Genomic DNA, 20,728 nt, shown 5'->3' on the forward strand with positions numbered 1-20,728 from the left:
AAACCCCCAAGTTGGATACGAAGATGCCGTGGACTTGCTCTACCGCTCCGGGCAAATCACTTGACCACTCTGCTTTAATTTCTGCATCTGTAAAACGGGGATAAGCAGACTCGCCCAGAGGATGCTCTATTCATCTTTTAGACTTTTGTTAATAATTATTATGGATAATCAATATCAACTAATAATTAATTGTTAACACTTATTAATTAATACTTGTTAACATAAATAGATAAATAAAGCAGCTACCCTGGTTTAGTTATATTCAAAACTGACCCGTTTTGGAAAAAAAAAAAAAAGAAAACAACTTACCCTTTCATGAGTAAGTTAGTAGGAGAGGCAGTGAACTAGATATCAAGAAACGTGGGTTTAGCTTCTAGGCATGACACTGATTTCCTGAGTAATCTCATCCCCTTTATTTCTCCTTACTAGGCCTCACATTCCTCATCTTTGTCCCTGCCTTTCTTTACGGGAGTATTGTGAGAAAATACAGAAAATAGCCACTAAGTACCATTACTCTGGATGCCATATAATTTCAAGGGATTTATATCAGGAGGATAAGAGATTAAAGGGTATAAAATAGCAAGGGCAAGGGGATCTTTTTTTTTTTTTAATTGAAGTATAGTTGATTTACAATGTGTTAATTTCTGGTGTATAGAAAAGTGATTCAGTTATAAATATATATATTCTTTTTCATATTCTTTTCCATTATGGTTTATCACAGGATACTGAATATAGTTCCCTGTGCTATACAGTAGGACCTTGTTGTTTATCCATTCTATATGTAATAGCTTGCATCTTCTCATCCCAAACTCCCAATCCAACCCCGCCCCCCCACCTTGGCAACCACAGGAAGGGGATCTTTTAAACTATTGATAGAGTACAAAGAAGGGTGCACAGGCTGCTGAGAAAAAGTGACTTTTCTCTGCATTGTCACTCAGGCAGTAAGACAAGGCCAGAACTGAAGACCCCAAATCCAACATACTTCAGTGTCTCGCTCAGCTCAACTGAAATGTTCTACCACACGATCTGCCCTACGTTTGGCCTTCCATTTCTCATCTACTGCTTTCAACATTTCAGTCAGCATCGCCAAGCAAATGCAAAGCCTTCACACGTGCATCACTCTAAACGCTCACCTACCCCTTGAAGGTGCTCAACCCCCATTCCTTTTCCTGCTGAAGGATCTCAGGCGTGCGGCGGCCAGAGAGGCTGGCTTATCCTTAAAGCTCCCTAAATCCACTGACAGGGAACTGTCCCCCTTCCCGCCAATTTCACGTTGGTGCCATCAAAAGTGCCCATAAGGCTCAGATGTTTCCAGTTTAACTGAAATACTAAAATGGGGCAAACAGGAAGCATCAGACACAACTGCGGTAGTGACTTATTAATCATGAAAGCAGAATTTTAGTTGCATTTTAACCTTTTGCCAGGAAAAAAAAAACACCTCTGAGATGATGGAAGCCATTGGTACAAAAGATGCTGTCTATGTGTGTATCAAGCTGACTTACACTTTTGATTTAGGACTGAATTTGGTTTTAAGATTTCTTTCTTTTTTTTTTAAAGATTTATTTATTTATTGATTGATTGATTGCTATGTTGGGTCTTCGTTTCTGTGCTAGGGCTTTCTCTAGTTGCGGCAAGCGGGGGCCACTCTTCATCGCGGTGCGCGGGCCTCTCACTATCGTGGCCTCTCTTGTTGCGGAGCACAGGCTCCAGACGCGCAGGCTCAGTAGCTGTGGCTCACGGGCCCAGCTGCTCCGCGGCATGTGAGATCTTCCCAGACCAGGGCTCGAACCCGTGTCCCCTGCATTAGCAGGCAGATTCTCAACCACTGCGCCACCAGGGAAGCCCTTAAGATTTCTTAATTACTCTCCCAGAAAAAACATGTGTCAGGTCAACCAACATTAATCTCTCAGCTCTTCATCAAGGCAGGCAGGCCTGTTAGGAAAGCTCATGTGCTGTCCATTGAGACAGGAAAAAAAATAGGAAATTAAAAGTGACTTTGCAGGCCAAAGTGATAGGACACTCTTAAGAGGGTGCCAACAATGAGGAAAACAACCCTGGATCGGGCTTTACCTCTTTCACGTATCTACAGATCTCTCACAAGACCCTGGTCAGGATGAACGGTTACCACGCACCAAACAAAATCACAACAGCTGCCTGGAGTTGGACAACCAATCAGGGCAGGCCTGCTTCTCAACATTAAGTGATACACAAACACTCCAAGCAGATCACAATGGAGTCAGTGTTCAACAGGAGAACCAAAATGAGGAACCAAACCTCCGTCTGTTGAGGCGAAATGGCCAACCAGACATTTTTGTTTAATAGATGAAGGCTCATTTGGCAGGGTCTCTGTGGTGCCGCTCCCGCAAACTCTAACTGACAATACCAGGGGCGAAAAACCCCCTTCAGAACTAACTGCTCCTTAGACTCTGAAAACAGTCAGAAGGTGACCTAAAGCTTGGCGGCTTACTGCTGTCTGATTTCACAAAAGTGCTGGAACATATACCTGGGTATATATTTCTAAAATTAAAGTCAGAGACTAGTACTTTTACTTTGAGGCCTTCTGAGAAGTTCACCACACCCTTCAAAATAAACGAGGATGTCCTCAAGGTGTCTGAAAATCTCAGATGTCTGGCATTGCTGCACCAAAGGAACTGTCTTTGACATCACTTAAAAAACACCAAGAGTAAATCCAAACACTTTGTAAGACAAGCACCTGTTCTCTCATGTTAAAAGCATAAATACCCCAGCAAACACTTCTCCCTCTGTCCTGCATCTTAAGTCCCATAAATGTGGTCCTGGTCCAGGGGAAGGAGCCTGGGAAAGACTCCAGTGGCCCAGGTTCAAGTCTTCACCCTGAGTCCTAGCTATGAGGCATTAGGCAAGATCTATTTACATCCCCGCCCCCGACAAACACACACCCGCCTCAGGTGCCTCACCTCTAAAGCAGGACAATACTAACTATCTTATCACACAGACATCTGAAGGGAAAAGGAGGTTACAAGTATGAAGATACTAAGTAAAAAACACATCACTAATGTTAAGATACTATCTCCCTCTACTCTTTCAGAAAGACCATGTTTCTAGTCAAGGGGTTTTCAACATTTTTCCTGGAATAAACTTCAGACTTCTATTCTGTATTAGGCCCCATCTCTCATCATTTAACTTCATTTGCTTTTCAAGTTCTTAATCAAGGGACAGGTACTCACTGTCCCCCAGTTAAAAAATAATAATTTTACCATTTACACCACTGATTTCTGTCTCTTTTCTCCATTCATCCCCTAGTCCACCCTTAGGACCAAGAGCAATATTTTAACTTCAATTAGGAAAAAACGGCTTTTTCTGAAGTTATCCAGCACCGAGGAGGTTCCCGGGCAGGTGGAACTCTCTGTACTTTACAAGTGGCCTCCTTCTGCCTGGTGCCGGTGGCTGCAGGCTGCCAGGGCCACGATGGGCTTCCAAGATGGGATATTTTATCTGAGCTGACAGATAAAGTCCTGAGTGGAATGGACAGAAGAATTACAGAGGGGTCAGGGAGAGAAAGAGGATGCTTCGAGTAGCCTGCACTGCCCCGCTGGGTGCCAAGGGCAGGTTCTGCCTCTTCTCCCAGGCTCGGGGTGTGACCCCAGAACTTCCCAGGAAAGGCCTGAGAGTTTCACTGCCCGGACAGGTGGGAGGGCTCATGGACCCGGCGCACCTGGGCGTTAGGCACCTTCTGCCCGGTGCCGAGGTGAGCCCTCATCCTGGGGGGCATCCAGGGAACAGAGCAGGAGGGGCAGGCCTGGCGGTGGGGCAGCTTGGCGCAGAGAAACAAGGATGTTGGAGAAGGGGAAGCAAGGCGTCCCTGCGCGCGCTTCGGGCGAGCGTGTGGCCTGTGGGTGTGCTGGTTGAGCACGGCGTGAGACCGTGGCCCTGGCAGCGTGAGTGAGAGAGCGCCGGCGGCCGGCCGCCAGGGCCGAGGGCCCGCGCGCGAGTGGGTCCCCCGGCCGCGCCGCCGACCCCCACCATTCCGGGGCGGCGGGCCAGGCCGCAGCCCGGCCCCGGGTTGAGGAGCGACCCATCCCCTCTGCCCCTCGCCCCGGGACTCGCTCCAGTCACCTACCGGCCGAGCGCCGATCTCCCCACCAGCGAGTGTCGCGCTCCCTTCGTCCACGATCTCCCGCCGCCGGTCGCCGACCGCTGCTCTCAGGGCCCACGGTCGCCCCGCCCCGCCTCGGGCCCCGCCCCCTCACCGCCTTCCCGGCCGCCCCCGGGGCCACGCCTCCGCCGGCGGCAGCAAATTTGCCTCGCTTCGCGCCTCCTTGCTTTGGCCTCACCTAGACCCTTGGCCCCGCCCACTCCTCCAGTCTAACCAATGAGACAGCGCGTCCCAGCCAGTTCTGGCCTACCGCCCCAAGCAACGATTGGTTAACGAGGCCTTGTTTCCAGGAATGGGCACTATTTCCGGACAGTGTTTATAGAGAAGAGATTGCTGGGCAGACTGATCCACAGAAGGCGGAGGCGGTAGGGGTGTTGGTGTAACCACACATGCGCGCTCGGCTTCTGGCAATCTTTCGGGTTGCTTTCTTCTGGAGGTTACGGGAAGAAAGGGTGAGCTTGCGCATGCGTGGGCCCTCCCCAGCCTAGGACCTGGTTACCTAGGAGACGGCGAGGCGTGCTCTTGCTCCAGGCTTTGGGTGTGTTTCCTCTTTGCTCCAGGCCGTGGCGGCTGAGGCAGGTGTGTTGGTTGTGGAGGGAGCGGGGCGGGGCAGGGGTGTGTATTTAGAAACTTAATTGAGCACTTGCTGTGAGCCTGGTGCTGTAGAGTCTCTGAGGATAGGGTAGGTTCTAGTGCCTGCCCTCGAGAAGGTTGCGGGGCTAAAGGCCTACGCAGGTCAGACCTGTGTTTTGAAACCCAGGTCTGGTGAGAGCGTGCGGCTGGCGTGGTGCAATCCCTTTCCACACCAGAGAAGCAACGTGGTGTGAGCGCTGCGTGAAGCAGCTCCTCGCTGGGTTTACAGGTTATGGAGCCAGAAAGAAGACTAGAGCTTTACTTATTTAAAAAAAGGACTTGGAGTCTGGATATGCACCAAGGTGTCAACAATGCTTCTCTCTGAATGGGGGGTGGGGGTGGGCGTTGGGGAAGGGGTAGGGGAGGTGCTTAAGGGAGGTATGGATATTTTTTCTTTTCTAACTTTTGCTTTTCCATATTTTCCAGTGTTTCCACAGTGAGCTTGTATTTTATTTATAATAAAGAAAATATTTCCACGCTTAAAAAAAGTTTGCAAAATAAAAGATATGCCCCTACCTGGGCACCCCACCCCAATAAGTGGTCTACAACAGGCAGGTGTGGTAAGTGGCTCTAGTGGTACGGGTAAGCAGGCCCCATTCAAGGCTGTCTGGGAAAGTAAGGATCACCCTATCTCTGGAAGTGTTGGAGCAAAGACCTGCTCAGGACCACTTTGCAGACAGTGGTTCATAGCTTGAAGTCTGTTTCTGGAGATCTGCATCCAACAGACATCTTGGTTGTCAGGGGATACGGAAGACCATTCATTTAGGCAGAAAACTGAACCATCTAGAGGCCTCACCCACTCACTCAGGCCATAGATAAGTTTTGTTTGGCTGGCCCAATGTTTTTTTTTAATTGAATTTGAATGCCTTCGAGCAGAGCCTGCAGTTCCTCACAGCCCCAGCCCCTGTTGTCTTACACCCAACCACTTAACCTATGTCATCTGCCTGGCCACTAAAGCGTTTGTGGTCATGGTCCAGATAGAGCCCATACTTTGGAGCTGGACAGTCTCTGTTGCATAAACTCGCTCTGCTACTGACTGGCGTGGGAGATGATGGGTAAGAAAGAAGCTGGGGGCCCTTAAAGCTGCTTCCAACCACAGGGTTTTCATTTCAGTGACTCAGGGAGAGGTAGAGCTTGGCCAGATGGTGGGTTACAGGTCAGTATCAGCAAGCCTGGATGCAGGGCTTGCCTCTTCCACCACCTGTTTGCCTCTGGGCACACTGCTTCTCAGGAAAGATGTGGGCACAGGGCCAGAGTCTGCAGACATTCCCTGGCCTGCCTTTGCCTTCTCCCTCTTTCACCATTCCTTCTTTACGACACCCAGTGCCCATGTACTTTACCCAGCTTCCCTCGACACATCTCTCAGTCCTGCGATGACCCACCCACCCTATCAAGATTATCTGTCTTTAAATCTATCCACTAACACTATGTGTATTACTGGGAGAGAGTGAACCTGTTGGCCCATAGTTGCAACTCGCAAGAAGGAATTTCACATCAGGTTGCAGGAGAGGAACAAACCTCTACAGACTAATGAGGACAAGATTTGGGACTCCTGGTTTCAGCTACTTTCCCCAGGCCTTTCCAAGCCCAACTGTGTGTGATGTGAGGTAAGAAACAACATGACACCCACTGCAAGTGAGCACTGAGCACTTCTGAGCCTTGAAATGCTGGCATCTTCTGGAAGGAGAGCTTCAGGGTAAAATTACTTCCTTCCAGCCCAGCTAGTTAAGTCACGACAACCTGGGAAGGCTTCTAGCCCTGAGTCAGTCGTGCAGCCTCAGCTCTGCTTTAAATAAAATAAATTGCTATTTATGGGATGACTCACACCTGGAGCAGTGAGCTGGGTTCTCAGCACTCAAGGATTTCTGCATCCCACTCCCATGGTTCAAGTCCGGAAATGGAAGGGCAAGACTATGCTCTTCCAAAAAGAATAGCAGCTTCTGTTTTTTGAGAGCTTATAAAAAATAAACCAGATATTTCTAAGTGCTTTGTATGCATAATAACCTCGCTAAATATTCACTCCTGTCTAGGGTTTCCCAACCTGGCACCACTGACATTTTGGATTGGATAATTCTTTGTTGTGGGGAGGCTATCATATATATTATAAGATGTTTAAGAGCATTCCTGGCCTCTGCCCACTTGATGCCAGTAACACCGCCCTCCTACACCCAGTTGTGACAACAAAAAAAATGTCTTCAGACCTTGACAGATGTCCCAAAGGGAGCAAAACTGCCCCCAGTTGAGAACGTTTGCAGTCTAACCTCATAGAATAATAACTATTATTATCATCCCCACTTCACAGATGAGGAAACTGAGGCTCAGAGAAAAGTAACTTGCCCAAGGTCACTTCACTGTAATAGAAGATCTGGGATTTAAACCAGGTGTGACCCAGAGCCCCTGCTCTCCTGCGTGCAGGACTCTGCAAAGAGACTGTGGGCTTCAAGGAGCAAATTGCCCAATCACTTCTGTAGAAGAGTGATGAAGAGTGAGTGAATTCTGTGAATCAGTGAGAGAATGCCATTCTTGGATCATTTCTCCTTTTCTGTTTGCTTTGGAAGAAAGGCAATTGTATTCTGGTTTTTATTGCCTTGGTCAGCACAGTTCACGGTGTCCAGCGATGTCTAGTGGGAAATTAGCTAGTGAATCATCTCTGGGTCTGTGGGTCTTAGGCCCCACTTTGCTGGGAGATCCTGAAGTTATGCTTGAGAAGAACTCGGATGTGAGGCTGAGCTCAGAGAGGACTGGGGGGTGGGAATGGATGTTCCTGAAGGAGAAGCAGCTTTCTTTCTCCATCAGGGGCCTGGCCGAGGCTGCAGCTGTAGTGCTGTTGCTGCCCTCCCAGGCTTGGACCTGCCCCATTGCTGCCACCCAGTCCAGAGGTATCGGTGGAACTAGGGAGGCAGGAGAGGGAATGGGTGCAGGCAGTGGTGTGCTGGGGCTCTCTTCCTATCCTGCCCCCAGGAACCCATGTTGCTTGAAATCAGACATGATGGGAGTATTTACACCACAGAAATTAGCAAACAGTATAAACCAGGGCTACCTACCGGCAAGCTGGTTGTTCAGCATTTACCGGCACACCATTGCATGCAGATTCTGGATCCTGATTGACTCTCACTAATTCTGCTTCACAAGGGGAGATAGAAGGGGGCATGACGAGCCACAGAGCTGTGGGACAATAGGAGGAGCCCTGGTGACGTGGCTGAGGAGAGAGATGTTCATCTCCACAAAGCACAGAGCTGCCTGGGTGGGGGGTCTCTGGAGCACTGGGCAAAAATGACCTTACCAAGAGGTCATCTCCTGGGCGTACCCGAGACCCCTCCTGACCTTGGAGCCTTCTTAGGCTTCTTAGGGAGCCCTGGGTTAAGGCTTGACTCAAATTCTTCTCACTTCCTGATGGGTTATCCCCTCCTAACTCACCTCCCTGCCTCCAGTCTCCTCTCAACATCATTCTCAACCCTTCTGGTGGATTTAATCCTCCTAAGAGACCACTTAGGTCATGTGTTCTAGCCCCAGTGTCTCCACATCTCTCGCCTTTCAATTCCTCACCTTTAGCTTTTTCTTCTCAACCTCCAAATGTTATCGAGTCTCCCCAGCCGAAAAACAGACCAGTAAAGAAAAAAAAAACCCTTCCTCTGTCTTGGCTCTCCCCTACACTATTGCCCCAGCCTTCTTTCCCCTCTCAGCTCCCAAACTTCTTGGTACTCCTGGTGTCTGCTTCATCTCCCACTTGTGTGTAACCCCGGCGGTCTGTTTTTGGCCCACTATCCCTTCTCTCCATGGACACCCCACTAACCGCCTCCGAGTCAGATGACCTTGTCTTAGCTCTCATATGCAGCCAGCTACAGATGTGATGCTCCGGGCACCTACTGTGCCAGGCCCTGGGGAGGGAGTGCGGGACCTCCAGACCAGTCCCCGCCCTGCCCTTAGGGAACACCCTTCCCAAGGGTGGGCAGACCTTGAAAAGTGACTACAGATGAGGACCGAAATCATTCCAGGTGTTGAAGATGTTGAGAGGATGGACAGAGTGTACTGTATCACGCAGGGCCCAACCAGGGAAACAGAACTCATTCCGAGTTTTTAAACATGGAATTTCATACAAGGAATTGGTTACACAGAGGTTGGAAGAGCTGAGAAGCCCAGGAGGAGATGGCAAGGTAACCAGGAATCCACTATTAGTCCTGGGTTGGGGGGAAAACAGTGTAATCAGTGGCGGGGGGCCAGGGTCACTTGGAAGAAGTTGGAACCACAGAGAAGATACAATCCACTTCCATAGATACCGCTCAGGACTGAGCCGGACGAAGATTCTCCTTTCCTTCCACGTTCCACCCTCTGGTCTCCTGCCAGAGCCTCTCGTTGGTCCGGAGCCTGCAGGGGTCAGTCACCTGCAGTGCAGAACAGAGAAGATGAGGACCAGATGGGAGGGCAACAGCCCAGGACCACTACCAGGATGGGATGGGAGAGGATGAGGGGGGACTGACTTAGTGGAGGGGGCTCAGAGAAGGCTTCCCTGAGGAACTAAGCTGAGACCTGCAAGGTGAAGGGGGATTGGAGGAGAAAATGTTCCCAGCAATCACTGACATTTTAAAAAGACATTTTTTAGAGCATGAGGTTCCCAGCAAAATTGAGTAGAAGGTGCAGAGATTTGCCATCTACCCCCTGCCCCCACACACGCATAGCCTCCCCACTATCAGCATCACACACCAGAGTGGTACCTTTGTTACAGTCGATGAACCTACATTGACACGTTGTAATCACCCAAAGTCCACAGTTTACATTAGGGTTCACTTTTGCTGTTGTACAGTCTATAATACAGTCTATGGGTTTGGACAAGTGTATGATGACATGTATTCATTATTATAATATCATACAGAGTATTTTCACTGCCCTAAAAATCCTCTGTGCTCTGTATGTTCATTCCTCCCTCCTCCCACCCCACCACCCCAAACCCTGGCAGCCACTGATATTTTTACTATCTCCATAGTAATAAATAAATAAATTGTGATACATCCAACCAATGAAATACTATTCAGTGCTAAAACGGAATGAGCTATCCAACATGAAAAGGCTTAAATGCATATTAAAAGACTTATATGCGTATTACTAAGGGAAAGAAGACAATATGAAAAGATTCTGTACTGTATGATTCCAACTATATGACATTCTGGAAAAGGCAAAAGTATGGAGACAGTAAAAAGGTCAGTGGTATTTTTTTGCCCATTCTCCTCCTGAGGCTTCACGGATACTGTACTTTCTGTTTCTTTCTCCAGTTCTTTTTTTTTTTTTTTTTTTTTTTAAATTTTATTTATTTATTTATTTATTTACTTATGGCTGTGTTGCGTCTTCGTTTCTGTGCGAGGGCTTTCTCCAGTTGCGGCAAGCGGGGGCCACTCTTCATCGCGGTGCGCGGGCCTCTCACTGTCGCGGCCTCTCTTGTGGAGCACAGGCTCCAGACGCGCAGGCTCAGTAATTGTGGCTCACGGGCTCAGTTGCTCCGCGGCATGTGGAATCTTCCCAGACCAGGGCTCGAACCCGTGTCCCCTGCACTGGCAGGCAGATTCTCAACCACTGCGCCACCAGGGAAGCCCTTTTTTTTTTTTTTTTGGCCGTGCTACGTGGCTTGTGGGATCTTAGTTCCCTGGCATTCCCTCTTTCTCCCATTCTTAAAGATTGAGGCACACCCCAAGTTTCAGTCCTAAGCCCCCCACTTCTCTGCACTTTCTCCTTTGGAGTTCTCATCCATTCCTAACTTCACTTAATCATTCGACAAACATTAATTGAGCACCTGGTGTGTGCCAGCCACTTGAGTAGGCCCCTGGTGACAGTGAGAGATGAATGAGTCATGAGGCCCGCCCTCAAAGAGGAGATGGACAAAGTTGCAATACAATGTGGACGATAGAAGGAAGTCCTGGGTGAGGTAAGAACACATAGAAGAGATCAAAGAAGGCTTCCTGGAGGAGGTGACCCTTGAGCCGATTGCTGCCAGGTACGCTAGCAGTGAGCCAGGTGAATGTGGCGGGAAGAACATTCAGGTGGAAGGAATAACATGTACACAGGCATGGAGACAAGGGGCATGTCAAGGCACATTGTGGACTTGGGTGTGGAATGCAAGGTATTCGGGGAGAGAGAAAGCCTCAGGCTGGCCCCGCAGGCTTCGATCTGGATTGCAGAGGGCCTTATATACTTAGTAGGCTGGGCTGGGGAAAAGACAACATTTCTAGAACACAATTTCATTAAAAAAAAATTTTTTTTCATCTTTATTGGAGTATAATTACTTTACAATGGTGTGTTAGTTTCTGCTGTACAACAAAGTGAATCAGCTATATGTATACATATATCCCCATATCCCCTTCCTCTTGAGCCTCCCTCCCACCCTCCCTATCCCACCCCTCTAGGGGGTCACAAAGCACCGAGCTGATCTCCCTGTGCGATGCAGCAGCTTCCCACTAGCCATCCATTTTACATTTGGTAGTGTATATATGTCAGTGCTACTCTCTCACTTCGTCCTAGCTTCCCTTTTCCCCCCTGTGTCCTCAAGTCCATAGAACACAATTTTAGAGACGTTTCTCTGTCTGCAGTGTGAAAGGGTTGGGGTGGTGGAGCAGGTTACAAACTAGGAGGCTAGTTGGGGGGCTTTGTAGTAAACCAGGTGAGAGACAATGGGGGCTGGACTCGGGCAGTGCAAGGGGATGCGGAGCCAGGACAGTCTAGCAAAATATGGAGAGATTCAGAATTGAGAAAAGAAGTCAGCTGGTAGGGCGTGGACCGAGGGTGGGAACGGCGCGTCTGGGCTGATACTGCTGAGGTCAGGACCCATTGGAGGAGACAGGTTCTGGGAAGAAGAGGAGTATCGGCTTTGGACATATTGTAGCTGAAGTACATCTGGCCCCATCAATTGTCCTTCTTGACTGTTCACTTCCAAATGAACACCTTCAGCTCTGACCTCGATCCTGAGCTCCAAACCGGAATTTCCAGGGGCCCGTAGAGCATTTCCACCTTCTAGCCAGTCGTCTGTCACCTCTACCTCTACGTAGTCCCCCAAACCTGTGCCTCCCCCATCTCCTTCTGTTAGTGACGTCACCACCAACCCCAGGAGTGTCCTCGCCTTCTCTCGCCGACTCACCCCGAGCCACACTGATTCTGCCTCCATAACGCCCTTTGAGTCTGTGGCCTCCCTTTGGCTCCTCTTTCTGCCAGTGCCCCTGTGATGTCCCACCGTTTCCTCTTGCTTCCTGTCATTTCCATTCCGATCCTTCCTACTGTCTGTCTGACACTCCCTTGCTCCAAACTTTCAGTGCCTGCCCATTGCCTACTGATAAAGTACACGCTTGTTCTCTGGCTCCCAAGGTCCTCACAGTCCAGCCCCCACTTACCTTTTTGGCTCTTAATTTTCACAACTTCCTGGCAGACACCCTTACCATCGCCCCAAACCATGCCACGTCTTGTGCGTCCAGACCACAGGCTTTCCTGCAGACTGCAATGCATCTTCTCCTGCCTCTGCCTGTCAAATCACACCCATCCCTCAAGGCCCTGATGAAATGCTTCCTCTCCACGCACCATATTTCCCAGGTAATTGTCTGCCTCATCTCTCTTAACAGACAGCACCTTAAGGGCAGCTTTTAATCACCGTATGAGGAGTTGGTATTCACTAAATGTGTGTTGAGCTGAATTGGCTCAAAAAACATTCCTCAGATCAAGAACCTGTTGTGGCTCTTTATTGTCCACCGCTTCAAACTTGTTCCTAGTGGCTTCCCAGGCTCCATCTTAGGTATCTAATCTTATTCCCCCACTGTTCCCCCAAATATGACCCTTGTTCAATTTCAACTCTATGCTAGAAGTGTGAAAGATAGAAAAATGAATAAAATACACCTTCCCTGCCTTCCCTTCCCGTATCTACCAGGGTGGATAAACTATGCCTACTGATAACTACTATCAGTTTAAAATAATATCTTTCACTCACGAGTTCTCCTGCCTTTCCTTCTTTAAGATTGAAATTCTAATTTTGTTCATAATGGTGACCTGCTCCTTTTTAAATGCTTCCTGGACTCCCTTGAAGCTAGGATGGCCATGTGACAAAATTCTGGCCAGTGAGATGTACATGGAAGTCTCTGGGTGGGGCTTCTGGGAAAACTTGCTAAAGAGGACCAACCCAGCTGGCACATACCCTTTGTCTTTTGTCCTTTGTCTTATTATCCTTCTTTAGTCTAGAATGTAGACCCACTGCCAAGAGGTATAGCAGCCAGTGTTTGAGCATAAGCATGAAAACTTCATCCTCTGATGGCAGAGCAGAAAGCTAGATGGGCTTTGAGTCCCTGACGGTTCCTTCAGTAGTTGTGGCACGTGGACTCAGTAGTTGCGGCTCGAGGGCTCTAGAGCGCAGGCTCAGTAGTTGTGGCTTGCGGGCTTAGTTGCTCCTTGGCATGTGGGATTTTCCTGGACCAGGGCTCGAACCCGTGTCCACTGCATTGGCAGGCGGATTCTTAACCACTGTGCCACTGGGGAAGTCCTCCAGTTCGTTTTTCAAACCTCCAGTCCTCCAGGTTTGTCTATTCCTTGAATAGTTGATGTGTGCACTTGGTACAAATTTCAAAAGAGTGTGCTTCTCCCACCTCTGGCCCCAGGTTTCCCTCTTTTGAAGCAACCATTCAAAAATATAGTTTCTTATGTATTTTTCCAGATGTGTTTCATGCATCTACAAACACATAAATTCAGGTAGCCTCTTTTTTAAAAAGTAACAGAAGTGGACTTCCCTGGTAGTGCAGTGGTTAAGAATCCGCCTGCCAATGCAGGGGACACGGGTTTGAGCCCTTGTCTGGGAAGATCCCACATGCCGTGGAGCAACTAAGCCCGTGTATCACAACTACTGAGCCTGTGCTCTAGAGCCCGCGAGCCACAACTACTGAGCCTGCATGCCACAACTACTGAAGCCCATGTGCCTAGAGCCCATGCTCCGCAACAAGAGAAGCCACCACAATGAGAAGCCTGCCCACCGCAACAAAGAGTGGCCCCCACTCGCTGCAACTAGAGAAAGCCCGTGTGCATCAACAAAGACCCAACACAGCCAAAAATAAATAAATTTATATATATAAAAAAAAAAGTAATGGAAGCATGCTATACACAACAGCTCTGTACTTTATTTCACTTCACATATCAGTGAGTTCCACATCGTACATGCTTCATTCTACCCCATTGTATGTCTGGTATGTAATTTACCTGGTCCCCTATTGATGGAGTTACCTGTTTCTAACCCATTTCCTACTATAAGAATTGTTGCAGTAAATATCTTTGTACCTATTTCATTTTGCATATTAATTCATCCATGCATTCCACAAAAGTTATTGAGCACTTACTATGCACCAGGCCAGCTCTAGGCATGGTGTGTGTGTGCGTGTGTGTGTATGTGTGTGCAGAGTAGTGAGCACAACAGGCCCAGTCCTTGCATCATGGAGCTGACAATCTATAGTGGAGAAAGCTACAGGATAAATTCCTAGAAGTGGGTCACACTTTCTTTCAATCCTTCTAATGATGTCAAGAAGAATCTCACTTGGGTGAGAAAGTCTCACTAGTGCCAATATGTCTTTAACATTATCTTTCTCTAATACTTGCTAATCTCTTCAAGACAGAGTGTTGGTCTCGGATTAGAGTCTTTGACCAGAGCCTAGCTAGAGTATAATAACAATGTTTGGTTTTTATTGGATATAGTTTTACATAGATTTTCCATCTACAATCAAAATATGAAGGTTCCTTTCAAAATAATTTAAGTTAAAAAAAAAGGTGAGTCAAGTTAGAGAAGAATGCTAAGTAAATAATAACATAGGTGGGAATTCAGGGGTGGAAAAAACCCGCAAAACCCGGGAAGGTGTTATTCAAATGACTGAGGTTGGGAAATCACTGATGGAAACAAAGCAAGGAGAAAAGGTGAGGCTCTTTCTACTGTATTTGGTGTTTATTTTTGTATCCTCACTCATCTTTGGTGTTGAAATGGACTTGCATCCGTATTTCTTCCTAGGCAGGTTATTTGTTTATCATTTACTATTTGCTTGGTAATTCTTATGCTTAAATTGCACTGAGCTTCTGGTCATGAAAGGGTTTTTTTGTTTTGTTTTGTTTTGTTTTTTGGTTGAACTGTTCCAATTTGCATTCTCTCACAGAATCTCTTCCACTTGGGTTCCCCAGATGCCCCAGCCTCTATGTCATTGCCGTCCCTGGAGATATTTGGAAACGCCTCTGCCAGGGGTATTCATGCAGCACCCTTAGTCAGATTTTCTCAATCTGGTTGAGGCTTGCTCGATAATGCTCTTAAAATATAATATGATGAAACAACCAACCCAAGTAGGCCTTTGAGGAGATCTCAAAGCCAGAACCTTCTGAACAATCCCCACAGCCACCAGTGGGCCCGTAATCACCCACAGCTTGTTAGCTAAAGACACAATTAGCTGGGTGGTTGCAAGTGTAAACAAGAGTACCTTTCACAAATGGGCTCTTTATGCCAAGTAGGTGGTAGAAAGCCTCTGGCAGAGGTTGCTGGCTATGGTCAGAGGGTGGATGGTGCCGCAAGGCCCTGGAGCAGAGAAACTTTCTGGTGGGAGCTAAGAGGGGCCACAGTCGAATGGAGGGGTGAGGTTGGGGGTGAGAGCAAGGAGCATCTGGGGACTTGGAAAATGAAAAACAAAAAATAAGGCCCTCCATTAATGACTACATCCTTGAACTTTGAAATCTGGTGGAGATTAATTATTGATAATTAATTACTGAGGACCTATCTCATACTAGGCATTGATTTAAGTATTGTGTGAGTACTTAACTCAGTGGTTCTCAAACTTTTCTGGCTGCCTCAAAAATTCTTGAAAACCCCCAAAGAGCTTTTATTTCTGTGGATTATATCTGGTGGTGTGATGCTTAATAACTGGTTCTCTGGGAGAAAAATTCTGATGCGTAGCATTTGCCAATTCCCATGGTGTAAATACTTCTACTGTGACCCATTTTAAGATTCCCCCTGACATAACTGAATGTGAAATGGGGAGAGATGTGCACAATCAACTCTCCCAAGCCAGTGCAAGCTGACTCCAGCACCCTGCTGGGATATTTATCAATATTTAAGGTATTAGAAATTAAAATTGAGAAAAAGTTAAACTATGCATCCATTAAAAATACTAATAACAAACCCATTGCATGTCAGTATAAATAACATTCTTTGCAAAAATAACTGTTATTTTCCAAAATAAACAATAATATTTAGTGAAGAGGGTGACTTTTTTTAAAAAAATATTTTTGCAATTCCCTGTAACGTCTAGTTCAATCAAAGACAGTTTGATTCACACATCTTCTGCATTCAATCTGTTGTGATGTCACACATCATATGGTCTCTGGAAAACACTGGAGAGCAATGAAGGTAAATAATATTTTACTATTACTATGAAAATAGTTTTTACCTTTTGGACCCCCAGACAAAATCCTGAGGACTTCCAAGGGTCCCTGGACCACACTTTAAAAGCTGCTGTACTGAATCAGGGACATAGTGATTAGACTGGTGGTTGCCAAGGGGGAGTGGGGTGGGAGAGTGTTGGAGTGGGAGTTTGGGGTTAGCAGATGCAAACTGGTATATGTAGAATGGATAAACAACAAGGTCAGGCTTCCCTGGTGGAGCAGTGGTTAAGAATCCGCCTGCCAATGCAGGGGACACGGGTTCAAGCCCCGGTCTGGAAGGATCCCACATGCCACGGAACAACTAAGCTCATGCGCCACAACTGCTGAAGCCCGCGCACCTAGAGCCCGTGCTCCGCAACAAGAGAAGCCACCGCAATGCGAAGTCCGCGCACCGCAACGAAGAGTAGTCCCTGCTCGCTGCAACTGGAGAAAGCCCGCGTGCAGCAACGAAGACCCAACGCAGCCAAAAATAAAATAAATAAATTAGAAAACAACAACAACAACAACAAGGTCCTACTGTATAGCACAGGGAACTATATTCAATATCCTGTGATAAGCCATAATGGAAAAGAGTATGAAAAAGAATATATATATATATGTAACCGAGTCACCTGCGGTACAGCAATAATTAACACCACATTGTAATTCAACTATACTTCAATAAAAAATAAATTTTAAAAAACAAGAATTGCTGTACTAATACATTTACTTTTTCCAAACAGCCTAATGAGGCAGGTTTCTTATTATCCCGATTTAACAGACGGAGAAACTGAGGCACAGAGAAGTTGAGTAACTTACCCAAGGGCACTTCGCTAGAAAGTGGCAGAGTTAGGAGTCAAAGTCAGTTTACAGAGATGAGATTCAGTTGGTGACTGTCACTAGATGTGTGATCTTGGAGGCAATTAGTCTCTGAGTCTGAAGCATTGTCATTTGTTTAACCCATTGTCATGAGGGAGGAGACTTGACTTCCTCCCTCACACAGGTCTCACTGAGGGGTCCCTCATCTGTGTCCCTTAGCTTTCTCACTTTTTTCTGCCCACATAGCACTTTACTCCACACTACTGTGGAATCATTTCATTGTCCCCATTGGACTGTACACTCCATGAGAGCAGACACTGCATCTACCTTGATTACAATTGTTTTATCAGGGTCTGGAATAGGTGCTTGAAAATCTTTGCTGAAGAAAGAAATGAATAAATAAATGCATAGACATTTCATGTGAAGGCAGGATGAGTCCCTCCTACCCAGAGTTCCCCTCTGTGGCCCCAAAGAGGGAGGAGTGAGGATAGGGGAGGGGAAGGGGGTTGTAATGCACTAATATACACTTATCCAAAACTGTTGCATCATCAAAATCACAGGATGAATCACAGGCTAGAAACGTCTCTTCCTAAAAACTCCAAAGCAATTCAGATCATCCTCTTTTTTGCCTGGAGTTACCTCTACTCAATCTTCCCATCACTTGGCACTCAGACACTCCATTTAGCAGTCCCTCCAGGTAGTCTTCATCCTTCTGGAAAAAATCTGCATCTCCCCCTGTTCTGCTTGGTGGGATGGGGAGCTCTCTGCCTTTTCCTTTCATATCCCGGGCTTTGTATGTTATCAACAACCCCCGTACCCTTTTCTGTTCCACCTTTTTATTTCATCACCTGTAGAAAGGGTCAGGCATACAAGTGTGAAGGTGTTATTGTTCCAGTGCTCCATACCTCTTGGTACCTAATTAGTGGCGGCATTTCTGGAGGCTGGGGACCCTGGGGAGATGCAGCCTGACAGGTGGGAACCAGCTAGATGGAGGCTGCCTCCTTAGGCTGGAGCCTCTCAGCTTCCTCTTTCGCTATCTATATACGGTCCTTTCCAGCAGTGTGACCTTCTAGGATTCTCAGAAGCCTCCAAAGAGAAGTGTAATTGTGGGGGAAGGAGGGAGGCAGCATGGAGACCATCAACCAGGATTCTGCCTGGAAGGTCATGGGGCCGAGCTCCGGCACCAGAGACCTTTAAGAAAAGCAAAAAGGAACTGAGAAAACAGCCAGGAGTCTGCTCAGCCTGGAGTTCCTGGAATTCTGCTTTGTGTATGAGTTTCCCTCAGCTGCCAAGGCCCCTCTGACTAACAGGAGATGAGAATGGGAAGCGAGAGGGCGGGTGGAGAGGTAGCTTGGCCTGGCGGCTCTCCTGGGCACTGCCCGTTCTGCAGACCGGTTCCAGGTTTCCTCCAGGAGCTGACCTGGGTCTCCCAAGAACCTCACCCACGAGGGTGGGTGGCTGCCTGCTGTGTAAGGTGTGGGGCAAGTGTACAAGACAGGTTCTCTTCCCACCCAGGATCCAGCTCTCTGCCCACCTGGTCTGGAGCAGGCCACCAATCTGAGGCCATTGTCTCTAGAAGGCCAGCTTTACAACATGACCTCTACCCAGAAAGGGAAATGTGACCCCAGGGCCATTTTTAGGATTCGGTACTTGTCATCTTGGAAGGCACCTAACCTGGCCTGGGCTGCAGGACTGATGGATTTCAGGAGGAGGCGGGAGGGGGAGGGAGTGGGAGCAGTAGGGGGGTCGGGGTCGGCGCCAGTTCTTAGGGATGGGTACAATTGGGATCAGAGCCATTCCTGGGCTTGCAGACAAACCCAAGGATCCTTTTTCCTCACTCCGCCCAACATTAGTGCAAGTGAAATCTTGCTAAAATAAAAATCAAGGGTAGCCTTGGTATACTATTGCCTTCTCATACTATATCACAAGAGCCCTTCCCACATCTGTCTCTTCCTCTGACCTGTGAGGTCCTGGAGGACAGAGGGCTGGTTGTATTCACCTCTGTATCCCAGTGTCCTGCCCTGGACCTGGCACACAGGGAGGGCTCCGCAGGTATTCCATGAATGAATGAATGAATGAACAAATGAATGAAGCCATAAACAAGAAGAACTATAGTCAGGGATGGGATGTTGTTGGGAGGAGGCAATAAAGCCAGGAGGAGCTACAAGCAAAGGCAGACTGGGGAGGACGGTGGTAGATGCATGTGTCTTGCTGCTACTTTGCATTTTAGGGGCTCAGGGCAGCTTCCTCCTCCTCCTCCTCCTCCTCCTCTTCCCCCCCCCCACCCCCGCCCTCCAGCTCACCTGGTCTCTAAACTCTCAGATAAGGTGCTTAATCCATCCATTCAGCAAATATTTATTCAGCACTGTTGTGACAAGCACTGGGTTCTGCATGATTGGGAATGAGACCTCCACATTGCCTGCCTCAGGGGGCTCCCAGTCTAGTGTCACTAAATAAGTCATTGCAATGAGCTGTGACAAGTGCTGTGACCTGGTAGGTCTCATGGAGCTAGGGTGACCGTACCGTTTAGTATTCTAACTAAGACACTATTGAGAGTAAAAGTGATCGTTGCAGGTTAAGTTCCCCAGGAAGCAGATTTTAAGATGAGGGTGGGAGGTCGGAGTGGGATTTGCATGCAGAAAGATTATTAGGAGTACTTTTGGGATCAGTACACGTGGAAAGGAAGGGACAGAAGCCAGACTGGGCAGAGGGAGAAGTTGAGATGTGACACAGTCTGAGTGAAGGTCTCAGCTAACCCCACAGGGAGCCCAGAGCTAAGATGGCCCTTCACTATCATCTCCAGCTGGGGCCGGGGGCCTGGCTTGTATAACATCTTGTATAACAACGAGCAGTCACTGGATACTTGTGGCCTCTGGAAGGAGGTGTGACCTCGGGGGAGGCTGTTTCCTTTAGCTGAGGCAACGCCCAAAGAGGGCTGACAGCTGAAGGCAGCTTGGGTAGCCAACCCAGCAGCTGGGGATTTGGATGGTGCCTCACAGCATCTGCCACAGGGGCATGATGACAACCATGTCCGGGCAATAGGTGTAACCCAGGCTGTCTCGGGTGCCCACAGCATGAGCACCTGCTGGATGTTTCAGCTGGAACCCTGTATCAGTGCAGGATGGCATGAAACTCCAGGCAACAGGAACAACATCAGGACTGGTTCAGTCTGCAACCTCTTCATTGCTAGCTCTCCTCCTTTCTTTCATCTGTTTCCTTTGCTTTAGGGGATCACTCGTGGCTTTTGCATGCATTATATCATTCACTTCACATGCATTGTATCACTTGATTTGCAGCGAGAAGTGTGTACTTTTTTTTTTTTTTAACTTTTGGGTTTATTTATTTATTTATTTATTTATGGCTGTGTTGGGTCTTCGTTTCTGTGCGAGGGCCTTCCCTAGTTGTGGCAAGCGGGGGCCACTCTTCATCACGGTGCGCGGGCCTTTCACTATCGCGGCCTCTCTTGTTGCGGCACACAGGCTCCAGACACGCAGGCTCAGTAATTGTGGCTCACGGGCCCGGTTGCTCCGCGGCATGTGGGATCTTCCCAGACCAGGGCTCGAACCCGTGTCCCCTGCATTAGCAGGCAGACTCTTAACCACTGCGCCACCAGGGAAGCCCCAAGGGTGTAATTTTTATTCTCACCCCTGCATCCAAACTATCAGGAAGTCCTTTGACTGTGACCTCCAAAACAGAGCTCCAGACTATTCCCTTTCTCCATCTCCACCTCTTTCCTAACTG

The 20,728-nt window shown here is 48.0% G+C and overlaps 1 protein-coding gene and 2 long non-coding RNA genes across 5 annotated transcripts in view; 1 reads left to right on the plus strand and 2 right to left on the minus strand.

Moving 5' to 3' along the window:
* MAP3K14 (mitogen-activated protein kinase kinase kinase 14) overlaps positions 1 to 4,203 on the minus strand; it is a 41,961-nt gene extending 37,758 nt beyond the window's left edge. For all 3 annotated transcript variants that reach the window (XM_082442416.1, XM_082442415.1, XM_082442414.1), the window contains exon 1: positions 4,100 to 4,203. The gene's annotated coding sequence lies outside the window, so the exon portion shown is untranslated. The remainder of the gene's footprint in view (positions 1 to 4,099) is intronic.
* Positions 4,204 to 4,337: 134 nt separating this feature from the next.
* On the plus strand, positions 4,338 to 11,102 carry LOC309650831. Its single transcript, XR_014257744.1, has 3 exons — positions 4,338 to 4,714; positions 6,113 to 10,034; positions 10,351 to 11,102. It is a non-coding gene; the product is annotated as an uncharacterized lncRNA (long non-coding RNA).
* Positions 8,204 to 19,232, minus strand: LOC309650830. Its single transcript, XR_014257743.1, has 2 exons — positions 12,139 to 19,232; positions 8,204 to 9,150 (listed from the first exon to the last, which is right to left on the minus strand). It is a non-coding gene; the product is annotated as an uncharacterized lncRNA (long non-coding RNA).
* Between the last annotated feature and the right edge of the window lie 1,496 nt (positions 19,233 to 20,728).

The sequence above is a fragment of the Balaenoptera physalus genome (genome assembly GCF_965194825.1).
Source record: "Balaenoptera physalus genome assembly, chromosome: 20".
In the NCBI taxonomy this organism is placed as follows: Eukaryota; Metazoa; Chordata; class Mammalia; order Artiodactyla; family Balaenopteridae; genus Balaenoptera; species Balaenoptera physalus.